The following is a 9,707-nucleotide window of genomic DNA, read 5'->3' on the forward strand; positions in this document are numbered from 1 at the left end:
AAAGCTGCTTCATAGAAACGTGTGTTTTTCAACATTAGAAGAATATCAACAAAGTTTCCTCACACATTTGTAATGAACAGATAGTTCTACCAACTGTGCAGCTAAAACAGACTCTATTTTAAGACCACCAACACAGAAAGTAGAAAATGGGTACAAAACTTCTACAGACTCCTTTACCACCCAACATAAGTGTCGATACATAAAATAACCACAGCCCCCACTGTGACGTCTGCTCACCTTAATGTCTCCAGAAAAGTTCGATATGGTCATGCCTGAATTCTTTAAGTGGAAATTAGCCCACCGCAGCAGCAGTTCTTCAGGACCGAGCTTCATCAGCTCCTCCAGACTCTCCCCATCCTGCAGCAGCGCTGCCAGGGCTGCGAATGCAAAGACATTCAGAACGGAACAAGACACAGAAATGAAACTTTGTATCAAGCGAGTCCAGCGGAGTAGGCGCAGTTGAGTGTACTGCACCTTCGTTGCGACTCAGTTGCATATCGGCAAACAGTCCTATCTTGATGATCTGCCAGAGAAGGCCAAGCACCAGGTGAGGCTTGCCCTCCTTTAGATCCTGAGCGCCGATGTTGACCACTTGGCAGCCGATGGCTGAAGCTGAGTTCAGAGCCAAGTTCAGGTTCTCCTGTTGGTCCAAAGTCAGAGGGAACTTACTGCGTTACTCAACCAGATTTGGGTGAATATGCATCCGTATGAGTCTTACCTGTGTGGTGAAGGCTGTGAGTTTCTTTTTGTTGATAGTCCTCTCATCGATGGTGTCGGGAACAGACAGGTTGATGAGTTTACTGTGGCAAAAAATGAGAGGAAATGACACCAGGGTTTAGAATATGAAAACGAAGGCTCAATAAGGGAGTAAAGGAAGTGATGGATAAGGTTTACCAAAGCACAATGCCGTCTGCCACAGCTTTAAACAGATGTCCGGTGTTAGCGTCAATGGGCAGGACATGCTTACAGTCCGGGTCCTTCTCCAAAGATGAGTTGATGTAGTTGGCGAAGGCGAAGCGCTCCTGTTCTGAAATGAAAGTCAAATGCTACGTCACTTTACCTGAAGTGTTGTAAAACCAAACGTGCTACAGGCTCAGACTGTTTCAAGCAGATACTAACCAGAGATGGAGTGCGTAGTTCCCTCACTGGAGAGCTCACTGGTGCCTTTGATGGCTACGACACCTTCTTTCTTGCTGAGAGCCTTCCTGAAACCCTGAGCCATTTTGTCATCCTTCATCTCCTGGAAGATCTGAAAGGTCAGAGGAAAGATGGGTCCAAGAAGTTAGAGTGAAAACTGAAACATACATCAACATACCAATGGTTTATCCATCAGTAAATGTGACAAAATACCAGGTATAACACAGCACCTTTCAGTTCTACTCACAATACCTACTTATATCTTCAAAGTTTGACCCAGATTAGTTGTTTTATAGCCTGGTAAAAACAAAGCACTTTGTTCTACGCTTTGGTACAGGTACAGAGGCTCTGGACCTGTAGCTACTGAGAAAGGATTACTTACTGGAGGCAAGAGACAACTGGCTCTTACCCAGTGACTAACGTTTGGCTGTGATGTCTGTAACGCACAAGCTTACCAGAAGTCTCATGCGCTGTAATCAAACGTGTAGGGAGTAAGATCACAACATCTTCCTCTTGCTCTGACTTTAATTGCTCCTTATTTGGAAGCGTTGTCAGTGATTTTGTTCACTTTCACTGCTGCCATTGTTAAAACTACAACCCTTTATGTGCATACAACAACTCTAAAATGTTGCATAACATAATTCATGTTTCCTTCTGCTCACTGATAGGCCCAGTTGAAATTCTACCAGAGAAATTGAGTTCAATGAAAGAAATCGGAGACAGAGTACTGAAGAGAGATGAGAATCAAGCAGAATTATGTAGGAGGGCAATGGTGATGCTATTTGTATATGTCTCTTAAAAAAAACAACTAAGCGACATGTAACAAGACCTGGGTAAGAACCTGTCAAAAATGATGATTTAATCCAAGTTATATTTAAGAAGCAGAAAAGGAAAGAAGGTCATCTATTTTATTATTTTTGCAGAATCTACATTCTGCAAAAATAATCTACAAAGCTCAAACCTGTTAGTTGTAGCTTTGCTTATAATAAATACTTCAGTATGGGTACTTATAGTAATGAAATAGACTATGAATGATAAGAAGAGACGTGTAGATAAGCGTCATTTAGTACTAAATTACCCTAAATATGGCAACAAAAGAGAAAAACTGGTGAATTTTCTGCCCATAATCATTCAAATTTAAAGTGAATAAACCACCAAGTTTAGTTAGTTAGTTAGTTAGTTAGTTAGTTAGTTAGTTAGTTAGTTAGTTAGTTAGTTAGTTAGTTAGTTAGTTAGTTAGTTAGTTAGCGTTACCTACAGCCGTGAACTCCTCAAAGTTGATGCGGCTGTCTTTATCCCGGTCCAGTTTCTGGAGCAGCTCCCGGATCTGGTATCCAGGCAACGGACAGCCCACCTCCCGGAACAGGTCGCCCAGCTCTGAGGCGCAGATGAAGCCGCTGTGGTCCACATCTAGACAGGGTAAGGGTCGGGGGAGGAAACGGAGGTTTAATGCAGGTGGTCTCTATTTCTCACACATGCTGCTGGAACCTTCCAGATAAAATGGCGGCAGTCACTGTGTTTGTCAAAAGATGAGACCTCAATAAAGTTGTCAGCATCGAACGGTAGATTAGAACTTCATACAAACCCAGAGGATAAGTTCTTTTAGCCAATATCCATTGGTATTATCTTGTACTTATCTTGCTACTACCCACAATGACGATGGTAAAACCTAGGTCTCTATGACGACCGTTGCACGGTATTAACATGCATACCGGTCCTCTAAGAAAAAGGTTTTTCTTTCCACTGGAAATGTCTGAAGTCAACTGAGACTTTAACTGGAACTGTGATCAGATTAGTTAAAGATTGAGATATTCATGCCTTTTTGTCCTCCAGATTCCCTCTGGAAATCCTGTTGGACCACACTGCATCATCACCTCTTCTATGTACTGTGAGATTTTTAATACAAATATGATAGAAAGCCCCAGTAAGTGGAAAATTATTTTAGGGTTCCAACCCATTTTTATCAGAGTAGAATCAGCAATCGATTTCACACATGTTGCATCAGCTGTAACATGATGATGTAGGGGTGGGAGATATGAACCTACGATTATATTGTGATATTTTGTGGTACTATTGTAATAATGATAAAGATTCTGTTAAAAAACACTATTTCTTAATCTTTTTTAAGTAACTGTATGACTAACTGCATAGCACAGCATTCATAGCACCACAAACACATAATGTTCTTAAAAATTATTCCCATTTACACTAGGCTTCTTCAGGATGCAACATACTTTAAAAAGTGATTTTTATCACAAAGCTGTACAGTATCTGTCATGTTTGCAGCCCTGCAGCCCTACCCTGAGTGTGCTGATTACTCATTACCCTCACCTGCACTGTGCTGCTCCCTATTTAAACAGCTGCTCGTCACCAGCTCAGTGTGAGATTGTCTGTTGCCACAGTCACAGCTTTCAAGTCTTGTTCCATGTTCATGAGTCTCCTGGTTTTCTTATCCTGTTTTTTTTTTACCACAGATTTTGGCCTTTTCCCTGTGCTGTTGAAGATTTTTGACCTTCTGTTGCTGAACCCTGCCTGCCTCTGACCCTGCCTCCAGTTTTCTGTCTATTGGATTTACATTGCCTGAGAAGCCCCTGTGCATGACCCTGGATTGTTCAACGACTAAGTCTCTGGTTTGTGGATTTTGTCCCAGTCATCTGGTTGTCCCCTGAGTCCCCACGGCCCATTCACCCTACCCTCCCCTAGCTGGCTTCCCAACCCCTGTGGTTTCCCCATTCCTCAGTCACCAGTGTGACCACACCCTGTGGAGCCCCTTCTTCACCCTTATTTTGTAATAAACTTTTTGTGAATTTGAACACTTGTCTTGGCTGCGTTTTGGGTTCTGGCTGATTTTGCTTGTACATTACAGTAACAACATTGTTTTAAACATATTTTAAATTTACTGATATTAATACTTCTGTGGAACAAACAGTGGAGAAAGTAACATATGGTAAACGCTCTTATATCTGTAAGATCTGAGAGAACTCACCGACTTTCTGGAAGCCCTCCCTGATCTCCTCCAGCTCCTCGGCGCTCACCTTCCCAGACATGCTGACCTGAGGGAGAGACGGATGTTCAAGAAGCTGACTGCCGCACTCTGTCTTCTCTTCCTGTTAGTGGATCACTTCATGGCGGAGCAAATTCATCTGTGACAAAGCCGGACGGAACTGATTCCCTGATATTCTAAGGTTTTAATGAAGCCTTTATCAGAAGCTTTCTAATGGAAGCTACAGAAATGGATTATTATAGCTTGTGTTAGTGTTTATCATTGTTCTTCTATTAGGTAGCTCCATCTGATCTCATCGATATTTGATCGTTGTAGACCGAGTTGTTTTGATGCATCTTCTACTGCAAGATATTCACTCTTACTGAGCTAAGAGCCATCTTATTACATGAAAGCTTAGATAGTGTTCCAGAAAGTATTACTGTGGATGCCCAGTTCCAGAAACAGGAGGGCAGTGAGATGGCCCCGTCCTGAATTTGATTTAGTTGGGGTTCGATTTGAGAGCTGTTAGCTGCAGAGAGCAGAGCAGCGACTGTGATAGAGACAGAGAGGAGATGAACTGAGATTTCTCTGATAACAAACACTGCCTGTTAGCAAAAGAAGATATCTCACAGTCACAGTTTGTCACTGTTCAAAATAAGAAATGTTACTATTATTATAGTGGTATAATAATAAGATATAGGTGCTTTTATTTAAGTCAATAATTCCTTAATATTGATGAAAAAGTAGTAGTCATGAGTGAAATAATCATCCAGTGGAAAAAGTATTTTTTCATCAATATTAAGGAGTTAGTGACTTAAAATGAGCTCCTAGATCTTCTAAGTTTTGTCTTATGTCAAGGATGCTGAGATAGTTACACTAGAAACTAAACCAAAAGTAGTTGGTAAGATTTTGCTTTAGAAGTACACCCATTAAACATTTTTATATGACCTTAAACCATTGCAAAACGCTATCCATGAACTTTGTTTCACTTTCCATGCCTGTTAGTTGTATTTCTGATGTTTGTTTAGATGGCATCAGTCTTATCAGCCTTTAAAAAACAAAGTTTTCTACCAACCGTGCTTCAGTTTGTACAAAGTTTATTCCTTTCCTATGTATGGGATAAGGTAGGAATGTGTAAGTATTAATTGGTGAATTGACCAAGATCTTTTGAACCAGTTGACTTTTATCAAACCTGACAGACATGAAATCAAACCAAGATAACTCCAGTTGACTTTTTACTGTGCAAACACCAACAAACTGGCCCAGATTTTCTTAATTTTGGGTGACTGGTATTTAAATAAGAAACCGATCCTACCCACCAATCTTATCTGCCTCCACAAAGGCCTGAAAATGGCTGTCTGAAAGACTCGCCCACAATAGTCACCCCACTGTTACCAACTTAGCGACACTGTTGCAACTTTTCAGACAAACAAGTTGGTATCAGCCAAACTCGGAACCTGCAGGTAAGCCCTTTGAAAGATCAGTGACCAACCAGAAAAATGCAATCGGTGCACCCTAACTCTTAATTGTAGATTTCTTTGATCCGAATCATAAAATCACATGATCGGGATTGTTATGGAACACTTGTTGGGGACAGCAGCATTTTCTATCCAATCCAATCTAACTTTATTCGTAAAGCACTTTAAATTAGCAAAGTAACCAAAGTGTTGTACAGAATACCTCAAAACATTTAAAACATTACAAATGCCAACATGACACAAAACCATAAAATTCAGAAATAGAAAATTGTTTAGAAACACATTCCCAGCCATGCAATAAAAGACTAGTAAAATAAGCAGAAGCTAATGTCAATATCTGACGTGGTGTCAAATTCGTGACATCAAGTGAAACTCAACAATTCCACTACAAAACATTCAGAGGTCAACATGGAGAAGGAGTGAAATGACGAACACTGTTCAATAATGTCTTCTGGCGGGTCCCTTTTATGAGGTCCAATCATCACCATCTGGCCTCCTTTATCTTCAACTTTAACCTCATATTGAACCAAACTCACCTCAAGGTGTTTTCTTTACCACTGGCATTAAAAGTTAGATGAACTTACAATGTTTTATTTCTTTATCTAATGTGTATGTTTAACCGATACAAAGACGACAAATTTCTCCTGGCCATTCATCTTGTTGGTGTTCTGAACTCAAATGATGGCTTTATTGTGTGTGTGTATGTATTTACTTTTTCATGATTACATAAAATTTTAACTCCAGTATTTTTATATTAGTATAAAAATGGGTTAATATATGAACTGTCGGACTGAGTGTATTTTGAACGTGTGCTAGCTTTGCAACCCAAAGCTTCACCATCAATCTCAAAGGACACCCATTTAAAATGGGTGACCATTTTAGGTGGGTGTGGTCACCTAAAATGGCCCCGCCCCCTAAACCAGCTGCTCTCAACAGATCTGTGAAGACTTGTTGGAGAAAAGGGCGTCTCTTTGCTGTTTTAGTCCAAAGCATGTCAACTACATTCAACCTGTCCACATCTAAATCTGCAAAATCCTCCTTTGCATGTTTTAATGAAACTACAGCCCAACAAACAAACAAGAGATTTCAGTTTGAGGGGAAGCATGCAAACCCGATGGTTTAAATAGTCAAAAAGGAGCGCATTATAATGGACGCATGTGCTGGTGGTGAAAGGCATTGGAACATTTCTCAAACCACCTGTGACAAATGCACTATGGTACTGTGAAACCTGGGGGTTGTGTACCACAGTTAAGCCGTTTCCCAGACTATTTGAATAATGGGTACCAGAGAATTTTTACCACCGCAAATACCATACAGACAGCAGTGGGTATGTTACTCTTGGCAGCTACAAACTACTGTCCATAGCAAGCCAAAATGAGTAGCGGAATAAACGGAATAAATAGAGTCAATCAAAGGAGAAATGGAGCAGATGGATCATGACTACAAGAAAAAAAAAAGAAGAAAAAATAAATATTGAATGTTATTTGATAGTGTAAGAAGTGATGAGAAAATGACAAGATAATTTTCTCATCTCATGCATTTGTCTGTAAACAAATGCATTGTTTACAGACTAACAACACATTTGTCTGTAAATGCATTGTTGTTGCATTTGCAGACAAAAAAAATGATGAGGAGCTCTTAGTTTAATTAAATCTTTAAATAAAGAATGATGCAAAGTAACACATAAAAAAGAAAGGTGGCAGGAACAAATATGTTTACACTTCTGCCAACCTTCTTTTCAAACAAATAGCTATCTAAATATATATTTTGGTGTTTGAATTGTGAATGTGAATATGTTTGAACGAGAAAATCTGCTTATATGCTTATTCCAATCCCTCTCTGATGGATTTGTTCATCTCTGGTATTACATTTATTATTATTATTATTATTATTATTATTATTATTATTATTATTACTATTATTTATTTATTTATTTATTTATTTATTTATTTATTTATTTATTTATTTTATTAGTGAGTTTATAAAAACTTGTTTCATGGATGCATTCAGAATAGGTGTGCATTTTTACTGCCACAAGATGTCACTGTTTATAGGAGGTATTGTCTTTCACTTCTCTGACATCAGTGACAACAGTACCTCAACAGATTAATTTATCTGACTGAGTCTGACCACACTGGTCCACCAATAGCAAACATGGTCACCAGGACAGTGTGTCTAGAGGAAACACCGAGTCAGTCTAGATGCTGTTGGCACATTAAGAGTCATCCATCCATCCAGCCATCCTCTGCAGCACCAGCAGCAGCGATGCTCATGACTTTCTTGACTATGGGACATGGCTGCTGCTGGTACCAAAAATTACAGAAAGAGAGAGAAAAAACAAAAACGCTACCATATCACATAAAACCATAATATTAACATTTCGGTTGGGTGTTTACGGTGAAGGTTCACGTAATAGTCTTTTTTTTTTTTTAAATCATTCTAAATTACATGTGACATTGTTAAAATATGTTACATAATTTTAAACTTCAAGCTGCAATAATGATGTTTAAAAAAGATGTGGCGCAGTAATAAAAGCTGTGGGCTATAACATTCAAACGCCCTTAAGAAACATCACGTCCTTACCTGAAGTCTGTTGGAGCAATTCGGTGGAAGCACCCGGAGGAATGGAACCCTCTGTCGGCCTGCCTCTGCCGCTCTGTCCCGTTTTTCACGGCTGACGCCGCCCGGTAGGCGGAGCCGCTCCGCCCTCCGCCGCGCCGCTCCGCGTCACCCCTTCCCCTCCGGAGCACATCCCGCCTCCACAGCCATGTCTTACCGCACATCCAAAGGTATCAATAAATTACGGTTTCTAGGAGAATGCTCGCTTCCCCCGGAGGATATTATTTTTTTACTTGTTGCTAAAAATAAAATAAAATAAAATAAAATTATACATCACATATTTGATTTAAAATGCCATTTTATTTTCTGAGGTATGTTTCACAAAGCTATAATATTTAATATTTTTGTTATGTGTTATGACCAAAAATTCCACATTTCTACAGTCTTACCGAGAACAAGTGGTATTCATTATCACGCTAACTCACGCCAAAATATGCTAATGCTAATACTACTGCTAATGTTCGGGCCACTGTTCAACAAATATTCTGAGAAGATATTACGCTTTTTCCAAATTATAATATTTAAAATTATTCATTCAGTGGCCTGTAAAAGTCCTTACCTCGGAATATTTCCACATTTTGTCCCACAGACCGGCACACTTTTGCATTTTATTGGGTTTTTATTTGACAGAACAACACAAATGTGACGTGAAAGGGTTGTATGAGGCCTTAAACAGAATTTTGCTAAGGGACCCCTTTTCAGTTAAGAACTTCACCACCACTAACAGTATTTCAATGTGGATTTGAGGGAATCCAATTTTAATTGGCTAAGACAAAAACAATCACCAATTATTATTTTCCGAAATGTATAACAAAGTAAACACAGCAACCGGAAAATGAAGGTTGTTTGTATTTTTATAAAGTAAACCTGCCAATTCCAAAATCTCAACTTTAAATCATTAATAATTTAAAATATTCTAATTTGTCTAAATCAAATGTATTCGCATTCTCAATATGTGCATTTTAGATGTATGGTCTGTGTTAACATGACACACCGCTGGACAAGCATGCCAAATGTGAATACACCATACAAATTTTTTTGATTTTAATTAGTGAAAAAATGAAATCCAAGGAACACTCATCTTCCATTTCACGATTATGCGCTGCTTTGCGTGCGTCCATCATTTAAAAGCCCAATAAGATAAAAAATGTAAACTGTGAAAATATAATTTTACATATCTTAGAGCAACCTTTTTAATGATGTTCTGAGAATCACGTCTAGCCTGTGTTATTTTCTCTTTGAACAATGTTCGGGTCAGGATCTGTTGTTCCCCCTTGAGAGCTCGCCTCCCCCATTCCAGGATTATTGCCACATCCTATGAGAATCAGAGGATAAGTAAGGCCTTCTAGTTATACACTAACCTACTCACAGTTAGTCACACATGCCACTGCGTTGACCAGCTGCTGCACCCTAACGTAGGCACTAGAACCCTCTGATTGGTAGATGTTCCATTATCATCTTCTTGCAGAAATACAGACGTGCTGATGTTG

At 39.3% G+C, this 9,707-nt stretch overlaps 1 pseudogene; it reads right to left on the reverse strand.

Annotated features, from left to right (window-relative positions):
• Positions 1-12: 12 nt before the first annotated feature.
• LOC106943273 (plastin-3-like) lies at positions 13-8,396 on the reverse strand (annotated as a pseudogene).
• Positions 8,397-9,707: the final 1,311 nt, after the last annotated feature.

Source organism: Poecilia latipinna, unplaced genomic scaffold (genome assembly GCF_001443285.1).
Source record: "Poecilia latipinna isolate Pla-1442-1.1 unplaced genomic scaffold, P_latipinna-1.0 Scaffold5074, whole genome shotgun sequence".
NCBI lineage: Eukaryota > Metazoa > Chordata > Actinopteri > Cyprinodontiformes > Poeciliidae > Poecilia > Poecilia latipinna.